The sequence below is a fragment of the Gallus gallus genome, chromosome 2 (assembly GCF_016699485.2).
Source record: "Gallus gallus isolate bGalGal1 chromosome 2, bGalGal1.mat.broiler.GRCg7b, whole genome shotgun sequence".
In the NCBI taxonomy this organism is placed as follows: Eukaryota; Metazoa; Chordata; class Aves; order Galliformes; family Phasianidae; genus Gallus; species Gallus gallus.
Window position 1 is genome coordinate 34099251 of NC_052533.1, and position 16714 is coordinate 34115964.

The 16714-nt window shown below is 40.9% G+C and overlaps 1 long non-coding RNA gene across 2 annotated transcripts in view; it reads right to left on the bottom strand.

The window, feature by feature from the left end:
* The window catches only part of LOC101751380, a 107405-nt gene that overhangs the window by 44389 nt on the left and 46302 nt on the right, over positions 1–16714 (bottom strand). For both annotated transcript variants that reach the window (XR_006937833.1, XR_211577.5), the window contains exon 2: positions 8122–8252. This is a non-coding gene — a long non-coding RNA (uncharacterized LOC101751380). The remainder of the gene's footprint in view (positions 1–8121; positions 8253–16714) is intronic.

A 16714-nucleotide genomic window follows, 5' to 3' on the forward strand; every position in this document is an offset into this window, starting at 1 on the left:
ACGGAGGCTTCTTCCAGTTTGCAATCAGGAAGGTCAAGCTGAGGGAATGCAGTCTGGTTCAGGAGTTCACAGCCCCGTTGATTAACTTTCTACTGGGGTAATGCCAGGGCATTTGCTTGCACTATGGGATATCTTAATTCCCTCCATCCCTGTAAATGTTTTTACTGTTGGCAGTTAATTAATTCATTTCAGCCTGGCAACTTATCTACTAATGCAGTGGAAGCAGTGGATAGTTGATATTTACCAGGCTGGAGTTAAAAATAATTCACATGTTAAATTTTATTGTCGAATCTGAGGTAACCAGTCAGTCAACACAAGAGTGTAATCCGTAAGTAGGGACAGATGTTAAATTAATATGATACTTCTTTTTTTTCTGTTTCTTTCCCTGTGACTTTTCTATTTTTTTTTCTGCTAAAATACTACTCTTCTCATCTTTTCTCCACAGAATGGCACCTGCATGCCAAACTCATGGGCAAAACAGCCTTCCACAGTCTCTATATTGATAAACACAGCAAAATGCTCATCCATATTTGCAATCTCCCAGGTTGCCGTAATGACAATGTCATGTGCAACCAAAGAAGTGCCAGAAGGTGCAAGCTGTGGCCTGCCCTAAGCAGCTGATGGCAAGCAGGATGGAAGCACATACAGGAGAACCATCCCCATATGCCTGTTGGTGGATTTGCTTTTCTTGCTACAGAAAGACTTTTGTTCGGCCTACCAAGGCAGTTCTTGCACCTTGTCTGATGTTTTTTATGTATTCTTAACTGCCTAGTCATACAGCAATACTAACTGCCAAGGGGGAAGGCCCTAGGGATTTATCTGAGTTGGGCTGGATTAAAAATTCTTTCAAGCACAGTGCTGCCCATGTGTTTGTGGCTGTGCTACTACAGGAATGCAGCAGAGCAAAGCAGCCAAAAATAAATAGATAGATAAATCTCCAGACATCCTCCATCCAAGTCCTCCAGCCTAAGACACTCAGTCACAGGCTGTAGCTGTTGCAAAAGCAGCGAGGTGGGCAGCAAGGATGAACAGGACCTGCTATCAAGAGGCCTCTCTCCCAGAAAACATCATGCTGCACTCTAATTCCTGCTATTTATCTATATCAGAGACGTTGTACTATACAACTGAGACCCTGACAGCTGTTACTGGCTTTCCTACAACCATTGCTTTCCTTGCTCTGTTGCCTTCACCAGAAAGTGTTTGAAAGATTTGGGAAACAAGTATGAAGAAACTGTATTCTTTTTCCTCTAGGAACGTCCTAAAGGCAAGTGAGAGATGTGCACTGTGGTGAGCTGACAGTGCTTACACTTGATCCTAACAAGATCCTGGGAGCAGACCTGCTATTTTGACAACAAAAGACTAGGGTTACACAGTGGAAAGGCATGAATCAGCATTAGTTACCTTGGAGACTGTAAAATACATGATGTGCTTGGCTATCAAAGCAAGAGCAACAAGCCACCAACCATGCAGCATGGATTACTGGCAGTTGAACATAGGTGGGCCATTACTAGTGGCCAGGGAGGCAGAAAGCTTTATAGTCAGCTTTAATTTGGCTATCAAGAGTTGAGCTAGTGCCTGGGGCAGCAGACAGTAATAGCAGTGATGAATCCCCCCTTCGTAGTACCCATGCGAGGTTATGGACCGCCCACCCCTGCATAGGTCCAAGGCATGGAATTGCTGGGAGAAATCATGGACTCCTTCAGTGACTGCCTCCAGTTATACTCCTTGTCCCACCTAGCTGTGTCATACCACCACCTCCTCTGGGAGGCACAGACAAGCTCCCCTCAGAAAGGTGGGGAGAAGTGCCTTAGCTCAGAGCTGGCACTGAGCAGTGAGGCAAGCAAGGAAAACTCGCTTGCAAGGCCAGCTTTTCCCACTGGTGTTTGCCAACAAACATCAGGAGAAACACCTGGTGCATCTCTAAAATGCCATGGAGAGGATGTGTCCTGGAAAACCCCAGGGCGCATGCTCTATGCTCATAACAGAGTTGTGGCTGCAGATGATCTCCCTGTAGAGCAACCCCTTCCCCTCTTTCCTCCAGCTCCTGGGAGTCACTGAACATTTACAGCATACTTATTGGTTTGTGGCTCAGTTCCCGCTCTCACAGAACAAGTTTTTATCAAGTATCCAGCAACATCAAAATCATCCCTTGCTTTCAGGAGCAAAAGAGTACACATTTAATCTTACTGGGAACATCAACTAGTGTTAACCCACCTTCCTTGCTTAAAACAACAAAATCACAGAGGGTAGCTACAGAGGGTCATTAAGCCTCTTGCAGTATTTTTGAAGGCATCAATGAGCACCAGCCCCCAGCAATCCCCAAAAAGCAGACTGAGAGAAAAGGGGAGACAGAAGGCACCCAGGGGTGATGTATAAGCACACATTTGGGAATATGGTGGAGCTGTCAACAACAGAGCAACCTTGCTCCTAAGTAGGACTGAAAAGCTGTGTCTGTCACAGCAAGGCTGAGTTAGTTTGCCCCATGAAGGAAGCTGGTCTTCCCCTCCCTGTGCTGTCATTGCACCCACACTGGCCTTCAGGCCCTGAGAACTGATTAATGTGATGTTTGGCTGAAGAGTCCAAAGACTTCCCTCCACTCTTGAGCCTTGTACTTAACTTATTTCTCTACTTCTATCCTGTCCTGCAATCTGGGCAGTCGAGGGAGGTACTTATAAGTATCTCCGACGGCTGGCTTCAATAAAGGGCAGCTGCTGTCTGCAAGGAGGTGTTAGAGGTAGCTCTCTATAATGTCCAAGCTGAATTTCAGTGCTTAAAGGCGTATCTCTCATTTTCTAGGACATCTATCTGAAAAACACTCACTAGATATTAAAAATAATAAACATTTGTTAGATAATAAATGCCAGACTATGTTGGACTAAACAATTTTGTGAGAACGCCTCAGTGACTGAGGGAAGAGGTCAGTGCTGAAGGGATTTCCAGTTGTCGGTTCAGATTCTTCCATAGTGTTGTCACTTGTTTTGAACTTTGCTGTCTGTTACCTGTTTTCACCCAGACTTTGTGAACATGAAAAAAAACCTAATTGCCTTTGCTATAATCCAGAGGGAGAAACTCAAGTAACTGGTAAAGTAATAAATCCTTACTACAGGTCATCACTCTTATTTCCTATGAATATATCTCGGACTTTTATCACCTGGTTGGAGGGGAGAAAGCAAAAGTTAGTCTGATTTCTCCACTTTGTTACCATAACAGACTGCAAAAAAAATATATCCCTTCCCCTACGCAGTTATTGCACTAATCCAGGTCTATGCGGTGGGACTGTGAGTCATGTCACCAACAGCTCTGCAAGTGCAGAGCTATTCCTACATCCTAACAAAAGCAATTTTGCAGCTCGGGATGACAAATTCGTGAAACATCTGTGAGAGGTCGTGAAACAACATGCCACTTTGGGGAAAAACAGACTTTCTTCTGACATCCCACATTTTGGTGAAAATCTCTGCTTCTCAGCACATGCTGCCAAAATGTTATATTAAAAATATGATATTAAAAAAAAAATGAACATAGCATAGTACTGCTTTTATTTAGTTTTCTAGCAACCTCAGAAAGGCAGTTGTGATATGTTAAGAAAACAGCAAACAAGCAGCCAGGTGTCAGTATTCTTCATGCTACACAGATGCTTCCTTTCATCTAAGCCAGATCTGTTTTTCACCCTTCTTTTACTCCTTCCCCTCTTTGTATAACCTGTGCTGGGAAGGGGGAGCAGCCCCAGGGGCTGGAAGCTGCATAGTTTCCATATCTCTCCCTTTTCCATTCAGGATACTGTTCCCAACAAACCAAGATAGCTACAAGGGCGCTTCCAAAGAAAACAGGGTATCAGGGAGGATTGAAGAAATGGATCAGAGGGAACCTTAGAGCAGGACCTGAGACAACTTAGCTCATGTATCTGTGCACCGACTTGAAAGGGAAAAACTTCTCCCTTTGGGAAGGGAAAAAGAGATTGTGCCTCTGAAATGAGTCACTCAGGGAGAGGTCTGCAGATCCCCATATAGCTGTTTCCAAGCAGAAATCCCCTCCTCTTGAGTGTTTTAACATGGGAGGGGACAATCTGGCCAGGGTTTGAAACAATTCTTTTAAATCCCTTGGAATGCAGTTTTCCTTTCTGTTTTGTCACTTAGAATTATAATTATAGCTGTTGCTACTGCTCCATCCATTGTTACACCAGACTAATACTTTCGATCATACCTGCTGTTTCCAGCTGCCTGTAACTCTCTCAGACCTTGAACTTTTAAGGGCTGAAATCTGCCATGAACTTTCTCTGCCTGAGTTTGATTAGGAAATATCCCCAATAGACCAGATGTTTTTCAGAACAAAAGTTAGTGACAGAAGCAGCCTTCCTCACCCACTTGTGAAGATCACCACAAAGGTTTAAGGCAGGAAGTTGGAATTTGGCAGAAAGTGATGTTAGAAAGGTGTGTCACACAATCTCATCGCTGATTCTTTTTGACTCCGTCAGGTGAATTTGCTAAGCAAGGTACCAACACCTGCTCCTCCTGCCTGCACAGCTGAGTTTGACCAGCTACTCAGAAGCTGAGGTAACAAGCAGCTAGTTGAAACACGAGCTCCTGCCACACGTATCCCAGGCACTTGGTGCTCTTCAGAACAGACTGTATGAGCCCTCTGCGTGGCCTTCTGGGGCTGTCTCCCATCCCACTTTCTGTGGGATGCCACTGTGCTACTGACAGGGCATAAAGTTCTGCTGGAAAGCCAGGCAACAGCAGCTATTCCCAGGCAGGGTCTCCGTGCTCTCATTTCCTAAATGAACCATTTGGTGACTAGCAGATGATCTCTCAAGGGACTTAACATCCATGTTTTCCAAACCAAATTTCAACTACAAGCTGATGAAGAGACAGGCCCTTCATACTATTCAATGGGAGTAAACGGAAACTGTAAGCAGGGCATAGTATGCTTGAGAAAAGGAACAGAAGGCACCAGGCAGCCCTCCTCCAAGGGCTTTCAGACAAGCTGGTGGCTGAGCCAACACAGCTAAAACAGCCAAATGAACTCTGGCTTTCAGTGCCTTTGAAATATTTCCTGAATCCTTTGGATCTGACAAAGGACAACATACACCAAAGGTGTCCCTATCACAGACTGCAGCATTTTCATCAGGCTCCAGGAAACCCACAGCTCCCAGCATCTCATCTGCCTCCAGCCTAAGAGGTGGGACCAAGAGATGAAGCTCCCTGCTCTGCCAAGTTCAGGTTGTCTTATGCATCTGATAGATGTGAAGGTGTTGAGACAAAAAATCCTCAAGTAAAAAATGTTCTTCAGGTTGCTTCCTCAGGCATGTATGCTGTGGTATATCACTCATTTTTAAATAGCATTTAAGCAAGTGAGAATAAATTCCCTCTGCAAATGGGAATGCTCCAAACATCTAGGACTGTATGCTCCATTAACATTCAAGGAAATAAAAGCTCATGAGTGCCAATGTTATTTTTGAAAATGAGATCTAGGTTGCTTGGATCTTAGAAAGCTTTATGCACAGCTTTTAATTACATACTTGAATTATTAAAGCATGTGCAAAAATAACACTATAAATATGTATAAACATTTTTAATGCATACACATGTTCACATGTATTTAATTTATGGTTGATTTTTCATATAATCCGCTTCCTTTATTTGTGACCAGGAATGAGCTAAGGTGCTGAATTAGAATTTCCTTTTCTTTTCTTTTTTTTTTTTTTCTTGGCTTCTTGTAACTTTGTTCTTAAGAAAAGTTCTCCTCTTTGCTTATACCTCAAAATCACAGCAGCACTCATCATAGACAGAAAAAAATACATTCAGTTATCATCTAAGATTAGCCAAGTATTTTTTAAAACAACACTGTGAAAAATTTTCTTTCCACAGTGTTTTCTTTCAAAACAAGGACAAGGAAGAGATCTCCTGGGAAAACTGTGCTGTTTGAGCACCCAAAAATGTGGGTCTATATCCAGTAGCTGCATTGATTTTAACAACACAGCTTGGACTGTTAGGCTTGTACACACACACACTGGGACATCCTGTTGCATACAATTTTCTTCCCTCTCAGCATTCACTACAGATGTAGCTTTGTCTTTGCTTTGTATTTGACTAACACTAACAGCATCACAATTCAGGTAGAAGTCTAGGCCTTTAATTTGCAATTATATTAAAATAAGATACAGGACAGACCAAGATACACTTGAAAGTTGAGAGGCAAGTCATGTAATACTGAAGAAAGATGTGATTTTCCCTAAGAGACTCAATTCTTTATATATTTTGTAACCTTCTCTTGTATCTAAGAGGTTACATCACTGACATACACTCCAAATATTACACCTGCTTGTATATTAGGCAATTATCATGCCAAGAGAATATTTTGCTTTTGTTTTTACTCCTGGCTCTGCACTTGTTTCTGCAGATTGCACTGATTCAAAAGTCAGTGACCTTGGCTAATTTGTGAAGGACAATTAACACTCAAGCAAGTGTTCCAAAATCCCTCTTCCTGCTAACTTGCCAGAAGAAGGACCAAAGTCATAATATGCATGTTAGCATTGGGAAAAAAAGAGGGAGAGTGCTGACTTAAATCTTTCAATCTTGAGAAAGGAGAGAAGACCAAGAGAAACAGAAATAAAATACATTGAGCGTCTAAGTAGTGAAATGTTTTTATCTCTTGTCAAACTCGTGTGGGAACCCAGGAACCAAAGAACATAGGTGAAAAATAAAAGCTCCCTATTTGTTGTTACTTGAAGAATAAAAAAGGTCATGCATGCAAAAGCAGGTTTCCAAAGCCAACTCTATTTTTTCTAGGACTTCAGCGAGAGAAAGAATTAGTCAACAGAGCCACAGCTTGGCCTCACTTTCCCACCACTAAATGCTTTTGGATGCCTGATCTTTAAGCTTATTATCTTCACCTTTGCTAAATTCATTCTACGTACTGATTTTGCCTTAGCGACTCTATTAGAAGCTGCTAGTTAAATTGAGCTACCTCACAAAGTACTTAACAACACATTTACATGTCCTTTACCTGACAGGGTCTTAGGTGTGGATCTTGCTGTTCAAGAGGTCAAACTCTAAAGTTTCAGAGGGAGGGGAAGAGGAGGGACAATATTTTTTGTAGCAGAAGGACCACAATTTGAATCACAATAATTTCTCTGGATGGCAAATCCTTCCCACAAATACACTATAACCTGTCAAAAGCATAACTACTTTGTAAGTACATAAATACTCTGAGATGGGTCATAGCTATGTATGTATTCAGAGCACGTATTTCAGTTGTTTAGAAATAAACAAGAATTTCAAATTACACAGGTTTTTATAGGTATAGTGAGCTGGAGGTAAACCCTGAAGAGCAGACACTTGAATGGCTGCTGTGAAGTGTGACCTACCTATACCTTCCTTTCCTCTATACATTTTTCTCTTAAATAGCAATATTCTTAGGATCATCACATTACAAAATGCAAAGTAGAAATCAGTGCATCTCATACAGAAACCGATGCCTGTGTTTCAGTGCAGTCCCCAAAGGAGAGCGAAGCCCAGCTTCTCACTTTGTAGGCAACAAACTGGCAGCACATAGAGAGAAATAACCATCCCCAAAACACACAGCTGTTTGGTGACATAGATGGAAGCAGAGTCCACATCCTTTTACCATATGTCAATGCCTTCATCCTTACCCAAACAAGTGAGTAAACCGAAGTATAACAGAGAGGAGCTTGCAGTGACCACTATTCCTCGTTGAGTTGTACCCTTATGATTGCCCGCTGAATTTGGTACCCAACCAAACTGCTGCAGCAATGGGAAGAGTAAGAAATCAACTGCAGCTTAGGGACTCATTGTTGACAGAATGAAAGTGAAGTAGCAAAGATGTGGTGACTTATCTTTAAGGCTTCCTAAACTGAGTTGCAGTATAGCTAGGACTCCCATGAATCATCATACACTATTACTTTATAACCTCAAAGAGAAAAGCCAACAAAAATCTTTCTCACAAAACTGAAAACCAACATCTGATCATGGCTTTCATAAGCCTGCTGAGCACTAAACCTAAGCTGCAGCAGTGTTTATTCTGGTCAGAAAAGATGAGTGAAAGTATAACAGAATGAAATATTTTCTGGGGAAAAAAAAAAAAAGGAAGTATGAGCAATCTCACCTGTTTTGTTCATATTGCTCCTGTATGTCTCCTCTTTTCTCTCTTTGGCAAGTCACCTTAAAAGCTTCACGTTGTTCTTTAAGACCAGCAGGACTGCTATCTGCTTTTCTTCACACCAGTCCAAGGAATACCTGAATTTTGCAAGAAAAAAACCAACAAATCAAAATTTTCCTTGTAATACCAGCATGGAAAACCCATGGCAAGGTTAATATATATGTATTTTAAACTTAACTCTAGGACAAAGCACTTTCCAATTTAGGATTCAGTCTTACGGCAACAATGTCAAGAATAGTAACTGAAATTGAAATTATCCTATACAACAACTCATGCGGGCCTAAACTTATTTTTTAAGCTCTAAGCTTTACTGCTGCTTTTCTTTGGAAAACTTCCCCTTTTTCAATTGCTCATTTTTGTGCTCCAAAGGAGCGAACAAGTTGATAAGCAGTTTGTTCAGTTTAATAAACCAGTTGGTTGGCACAATTTAAGAATAAAGTCCTGAAATCTCATGCAGCATCTTTAAAACTGTAACTCACTTGCAAGGACAAGAGCAGTCACGAAGCAGTAACTTAGCTCAAAATAGGTATGCAAATATTGGCTGTACTGGATAGCCAAGCCACCTGCTAGAGAGTTATTTACATCTACTTAAGCAGAACAGAGTTTACTGGAATACAGACTGCTTTTTAAAATGCCTGCTAGGATCTAGGCAGGACAATCTCATTTCTTATGGAAAAAGGTCACATTTTGCAATCCTCTTGTCACCAACAAGGAGAGTGACAGCATTAAAAACAATTGTGTTCACATAATCAAATGAGTTTCCAAAGTACATATCAGAAGAGTTATCTAATGTGCCTGTATGTGAGAAAGCAACTCTCCTTGCACTAACGAATTTAATACCAGGGCACGAAACAGCCTTTCCAGGTCCACCAACTTGCTGCAGAATTTGAATCAGAAAACTTTATCAAAGTGAAAGTGTTTTCTCTTCCCACAAAGACAACGGACAAGATGCTGGAGGGCCAAGCATGACAGTTTCCACGAATATATCTGCCTGCCTGTGATCACCTCTTCAAGACCTGAGGTCTGTGCACTGTCAACAAAAAATTGTGCCACAGAAAGTGTTTAATTGAACCAAAGTATTTTCACCAGGGCCTGAACCTCCTCCAGCACTGGTTCAGTTTGCCTATCACTACTAACACCAGCAGAAATCCAACTGTTGGTCTCAGTCCCACTGTTGGTAGTAGATCTGCTACTGAAGTGGAACCGATGCCTTTACTGGTTGAATCTTCGATCAGGTGATGGAAATTACAGGCGTGGTTAGACAGGTAGAGCAGACACAGATTGGGCATCAGCAGCCTTCAAGCAAGTATTCCCTTATACAAACGTTCTCCATAAAACTATCTTTCCTAATCTTTCATTATAGGTCTCCTGATTTGCTATTCTATGTCTCATTAGGAACTGATTTTAGGATGCTGGTGTCTGATGAGGTGGAGGGGGACTGTGAGATATCCTGGATACAATCAAAACAATCTGAGGCTTTGCACTCCACTTTTGACTGGAAATTAATGATGAGGATATTACTACAGATTTTAGCATTAATGTAATGAAAGCATACCAGGACAACCAGAGCGTCCAGGAAAAAGTAAAAGTTTGTATGCATCAATCTTAAATGAAGCTGTTTAAAATAACACTTATTTCTGTAGACATACTCATTAACTAGCCTAAGCATTTACACAGACTATTTTGCCTATCAGTATTGTTTTCTTTCTCTATCAGTACATTTTTGTAGAATAGATGTATCTGTAGGAAACCTGTTCAGCCTATAAAACCTAAAGGTAGAACATATGTGTCTGATAAACAGCCTGTTACAAGCTCCTTGTGTTTCAGGATTGTTCCACTCCAGTTTACAATTTGTTTTATGTTCTTTTGAAACTGTTTCAGTAAAACTGGGATTAATTTAATACACATTTTAATAAAATTGTTTGCAGTGAGGTATGACAAAATTATGAAGTACAGCTGACACTGAAGTGCTGAGCTGCCTGTACTGCTTAGGCAAACAAAAATAAAGCATGTTTAGCTATGAATTCCACAAATTTCCTAATTTCCTGACCCCAGTCACTCTGTCTCAGGTTCATGTTAGAGTAAAAGGTTTTTTTATACAGTTCAGCCTTTTCTTAGACTATATGATAAGTATATCATTACATTATTTCCATGCAGCCACTGTGTTCAAACAATAAAATTTTCAGTCCAACTCATTTTGTAAATATGCCATAGCTGTTCAAAGGCTCTCTGAGCTCATGTGGTTGGATTGATGGCCCTCAATGGTCAAAAGAAGGGAAAATTATCCTTTGGGATTTTTCCATCTGGTTTACATTGCAGTTCAACCTCTATGGATCAAAGAAAAAGTCTTTTCTGTTTCACTGGGTTACCTAACATGAGCCAAAGTAGTTTTGGGTCTGTTCATTGGAAAAGCAGGAGAGCACCACTTCATGGAAACTACTCCTATTTTTATTAGTTTTGAGTCGCTTTTTAAATCTATGTGTAGCAATAGACACGGGCACCAGCCATTAGAGCACAGGTAAAGGGAGCTGAATACTGAAGTCATCGCTCAGTATTCATTTGGTTCTAAAGAAAAGCTGTGACACTCATTCCTAGTGAGCTAATCCAATACCTGTAGGTTTAGAGGCAAACATGAGCAACTTTTGGCTTTTCATATTCACTAATCAATATGAAAAGAATCAGGTAGTTCTCCAAGTTGTAAGGCTTTCCAGCCTCTGGGGCTTGAGCTAAAGTGCAGCAGTATAGAAGAACCAGTTGTTAGGCAGAGCTTTGAATTGGAGCTTTTGAAGGCAGAAATGCTTGCACCTCTTTCTTTCCCTTTTAAGCACTTTCTTCTCATGTTTGTAAGTTACATTAACAGCCCATCTTAGTCATAAGATCTGGTGCTCACTTCTCATGAGCTAGCACCTCACCACGCTGCCTAGTTAGGAGAGTTGGGATAAAAATAGAGGAAAAAAACCATCTTATAAGGGAAACAAGAAAAAAAAAAACCCAAACAAAAAAAGACAATGTGCAAGGAGCACAGATTCTTTTACAGCCTAAACTTTCCATGAACGCAACAAATAATTCAAGGTTTTGAACACAGGCATTAGAAAGTAAGTGAACAGCACAAAGCTGCACCAGGGGACTTTCAGATTGGACTCACGGAAACGTGTTTACCATGATTGTGGTCAAACAGTGGAACGGGTCTCTTAGTGAGGTGGCTGATGCCCCATGCCTGTCAGTGTTCAAGGAGCATCTGGATAATACCCTCAGTAGCATGCTTTAACTTTTGCTTGTCTCCGAAGAGGTCAGATAGTTGAACTGAGTGGTATTTAAAGGTCCTTCCTACTGAACTATTTTGTTCTCTTCTTCACAGGGTACAGACATATACATATATGTATATATACCTATTAAAAATATACCTGTAACTTTTCTGTTTGTTAGGCATAAAAGATATTTCCAAGATATAATTTACCAAATAACCTATATCAAATGATGCTACAAAGGATACCAGCTGTGCAGTCAAATTGCCAGCAAATAAAGAAATATCATAGACACGTTTCTGTCTCTCTTTTAGTATTAGAAAATACATCAAAAGAAAAATTATTAAAACTACAGGAGGAAAAAGAGAGAATGAAAGCAGTCTGAAATTGCACACAAATGCATGCAAGCAAATATTAAATCCATAGTAGAAGTTTGGTTTGTGAGTACCTGTTGATAGTGACTCTGGGCAGTGGTTCTTCATTACTCATCATTCTCCACATTTCCTTGCAGCATACAATATATGATGTCGTGTATAACGTCTGTATTTCATCCCCCTGGCAAGCTAGTTGAGTGCAATGACAGAAGCTGGATTACAATTTATGTTTCACAACAGCTGTGATTTGAAAGACATTACTTCATAATCAGGGAACTTCAACTAATTTGTCTTGGGGAAAACTGCATTAATATTGCTAGACGACATTTTAAAAACCTGGTAAGTTTTTGTAGGTAGGAAGAAGTAACTTGCAGAGCAACACCTCTTAGACTACCACTTGTTAAAATCTTGTATAATAAATATCTTAGAAATAAGCCACTAATGCAAAAATAAGGGTATTGTAAACCCTTGAAAATACAATGAGAAGGTGAGACAAAGGAAAGCATTGCAGGCACAGGTCTGTGCACATATATGGTATCAAAAATACAGTCATAGTCCCAGACGCATCTGTCTCTAATGAAGCTTCTTATGTGAGTTGGTTGTTATAGTACTGAATACAATACAAACCAGAGCTCTGTATTTTAACTCCTGCATGGCACTGGGTTTTAGCTTCCAAAAGGTGCTGTGGGAATTGAAGCAGCTTTCCAGAGCAAACTACACAAGGACGTGAGCCAGAGAGATGTTGCAGAAAGAAAACACGCTTCAACAGAAGAGATTAAGGTGCAAGTCAGAGTGGCATTGAAGGCTTCAGAAGAGCAACACATTGCCTGCATTTAAACATGAGCCATAGCCTAATTTCTAAAGCTGCTCTATAAACTCCGCTTGAGAGGCAGCACGAGCCAAAGAAGGAAGAAAACACGTCTGGGAATGGCAGTGAATGAAGGTAAAACAATCCTAAGTCCAGCATGCGCCTTTCTTCCCAGTGAGACACAATCACGATCACCTTGGTGTGTGAGGTTCAGGTCTAGAAACAACAGGGTATGGTAAGAACTGAAAATGGAGTTCTTCACAGACTGCGGGATTAGAGGATTTAGAATAATTCATAATGCCTTTAGTGTAACCTCTTCTACTGCTTATGGAACAGCTAGAAATAGATTAAAGTTTAATGTATTCATTTGTCAGGCACGCAATTAAAACAACAATCTTTTCACTGATTGGGAATTGTTTATAGAGACTAATAATTACCTGATACATCAGTTTGAGACATGCCAGCAACTGTACAGTCTGTCTCTTGGCTAGATGTGTAAGCATATTTTATAGTCGGAAAGGATGGCTTAGGAAGCTTGAGTCTCTTACAGAAAGCTGGCAATACATGGAAAAGCAGAAGATTTAAAAGTTTTAAGTTTACATGCCTAAAATGCCTTTCTTGTGAGGGCGGTTTACATTGTCTGATATGTCTTTTTCTAAAATATTGGCTTCGTTGTGTAGAAGCCCAACTCCCAGGTCACATTCACAGATAGGATTCATTAACAGCTCTCAAGCAAGAGCAGGATCAGACGCAGGAGAAGGAGCAGGTTTTGTTGAGGTCCGTACCTTCTGTGATATGAATAAGATTCAAAATAACATCCTCTTCCAGGAAATAAATATCACTGTCAGCTGATGGCAAATGCTTGTGGACAAGATCCTCAGCAGATGTGCAACTGCAGTGTTACTAGCTTCAGTAACATGAAGCTAACTCAATCTGGGTAAAGCCTTGAGACAATTGACAGCAGTTTTTACTCCCGTGAAGGGAGCTTTTTTTTTTGTGGATAACACTCAGATTGTTGACTCATTTTCCATAAAGCAAAAAAGTGGGGTTATGCAGAGTCATTTTTAAAATAGAATGAACGTTTGACCTCCAAGTACACTGGCAAAATACAAGCTTGCACCTTGTTTCAGCTAACAGGAACACCTGGCTACTCCAGAACTTCAGCCAACATGCTGGCACCCCTGCATGAGACAAAGTATAAGGGCTGCTCTGAAACTAATGCCTCCTATTTTATTATGTCAGCCAGTGAAGACAGAGGTAAGTGGTGGTGGTGTGGCAATAGAGGATGAACCTTCCCAATAGTATTTTGTTGCTGTGCAACAGGTGGCAGCAGAGGGGCAGTCCAACAGAATGGCATCTGGCATGGAAGTGAGTGTGAAGCAAAGGTAAGGAATGGAATTCATCCAGGCAGAAAAAAACTGTACCCGCTGACACTGATGCATGCTGAACACCGATGGAGAACAAACAGTGGATGCCAGCACAGTAAAACAATGGATGGTGCATTTCATCAACAGTGCCATGGCATGCAGGCTCTTATTCATTGCCAATGAAAATACATAGCTAACGGTGGTAACAGTTGAAAAATATTCTTTGATAGCTGATAGCTCTAATAGTGTTATTGTACTGTCTGTATCTGTTGCAGTTTCCATGGGTAAAAAACAGCAGGAGGCATTACTTCCAGAGCAACCTATACACATATTCCTACATATCCAAATATATAGGTGGCCTACTGCAATGATTGTTTCCTGCCGATGAAGAATTAAATTTAGCACGTTAAGAGGGACAGAGCAGATATTCTCCTTTACTCCAGGAATAGCTGGACTGATGTCCAGAACTCCTCTGTTTCTCTGTGTTAACTGTAAAGGTAACCTGGGAACAGGGTTTCCTCCCTTAGCAAACTGGTAGCTGCAAGCACCATCTCCTTTGGTCTTCTACATGGTCTCTGGGTTATCTATCCCATGCACGTACAGTTTGAGCAAGGGTTGTTTCACAGCTTCAGAGGGGAAGGGGTCACCATGAGCTCAACATTTCCAGCCCAGAGAAAAACTGATGGAGTCCCTTCTTCTGCCAACCCTGGGTCCTGGCAGCATATAAAAGCTGAAGCAGTGTCAGCAGTGAGGCAGTATCAACCACTCTGAGCAAGAGATAATGCCATTTTTGTAAATTGCTGAAATCCTGGTGTATGCTGAAGTTTGTTTTTGTCTATACTTGGTTATCCAGCACAGCATTTGCACATCCAGTGCGTATCCATGCCGGCGAGAGGCCCGTGCTTTATGGCCAACAGTGGTAAAGACATGTGGCCCACTGACTGCAGGCAATAGCCCTTGAGATGTTGGCTCTCAATTAGGTTTTGTCTTTGGAAGACATTTAAGGATCTTGGGGCAACTTTCTCATGGCTCTCAAAGGTTTTTTCCCCAAAAGATCTGCTGTTCACGCTGCAATACCTACTTTGGCCTTATCCTTAAGACAACTTTCACAATCTGTTGAGGCAAAAGGAATTTTTCTTTTGGAAAAATTCAACAGTTAAGCTCAGCCATACATATCTACATTAGTAATATATTTTTACAACATTACTGAAACCTAGTGGATTAGAAAGCCTGCTACATAGATTACACTTTGCAGTTCTTTGCCCAAGGCTCTGGGGGAGACTAATTTTAAGTAATCATCATCCAATCTCATCTTTATTGGCTGTACTAATTTTAAGGAATAGATTCACCACAGCACTCTAGGTTCTAGTTTCTAATTCACTGGGGTCTTTGCTTAAAAGAGCAACAACAACCCAACAGAATCATATGATTACATAATGCAGGAACACTTTCAACTCATTACTAATATTAAAAAGCAAATAACAATCTCAAATTTAACATGCTCAGAGTTGTTGCTTTGGAAGAACAATGTAAGAAAAATCTCCTTTGGGTGTTAGACCCTGACTCAGAAGCCAGGAGACTTTCTCCCAGTACAAACTAACACCTGGCACACTCCAGCACCTGCCCTTCACACCATAGCTGCGGACAAGACTGGCAGAGGGCTCAGGATCTCTCCATTGAAAACACAGTGGGGAAAGCTCACAAACAACTGTGAGGACAGTCAAGTGCTTTGAGGCACCTCAGGACTCTCCTTTCATTCCAGTGCAGATGAAAACACCAGAAAGGCTCACAATGGCAGAAGCGGAGGAGATTTACACACACTTACATGGGGAGTTTGGAACCCCTCCTTACCTCAGGAGAGACTCTTAACTCACCCAGCAGGACATGTGGAAAACTGTAGAGCCAAAGCATCCCGACAAACCACATGAACACCCTGTACGTACAATTTGTACTCCCCAAGCTATACTTGTTACTAGGGCTGGGATCCACAGACAAAAAACAACAACAAAAAAAAAAAGAAGAGTGAGCCCATATGTTAACTAGCTCTTATTCACTTCTGATTTTAACATGTCCTTGGAGAGCATTCTTAATTTTTTCTTTCCACATTATACATACTCATGCACACCTGTGGGGTTTGGTTATTGTTTTATTTTCCCCCCTCCCTCTTCTCTTACATTCACAAAACCTGCTTTGCTATTCTTGTTTTAAGGTCTACAGGAGAGAATTCAAGATGCTGCAAGTTCTCAAAGTTCTTCCTCAGCTCACAGAAATGAAAAAAAGCAGCCGTAGTGATTTCTTTTGGCAGTATCTTCTGCCACGAACAGCCATTTTCATGCCCTCCATAATGAGGAGGAGTTCAGAAAGGCTCTGAATTGTCTGGGAAACGAAAAAAAATTCCACAACTGGGAGAATGAAATGCAAACTGAAGGCATTTCAGACACAATGTGCTTGATGAGTGGTTGTATAGATGGAGAAAGCATTGTTTCATCAAGAGTTTTCAACTCAAATCATTGCCACCATATGAAAAAATACCTTCCTCTATATTTTTTAACCCTTCTTTTACTAGTAGGGAAAAGAAAAATTTAACAGATGGGCCAGATTTTTTTAATCGAACTGGTCTTTTCCTTACTTTGAGGCATTCGTTCCCATTTTACTTCAATACATTTGTGTCGAATACATTTATTTATCCTGGTTTATACTTCCCAGAAAACAAGTCGGGGTTTCTTCTGTGGTCAGACCAATGCT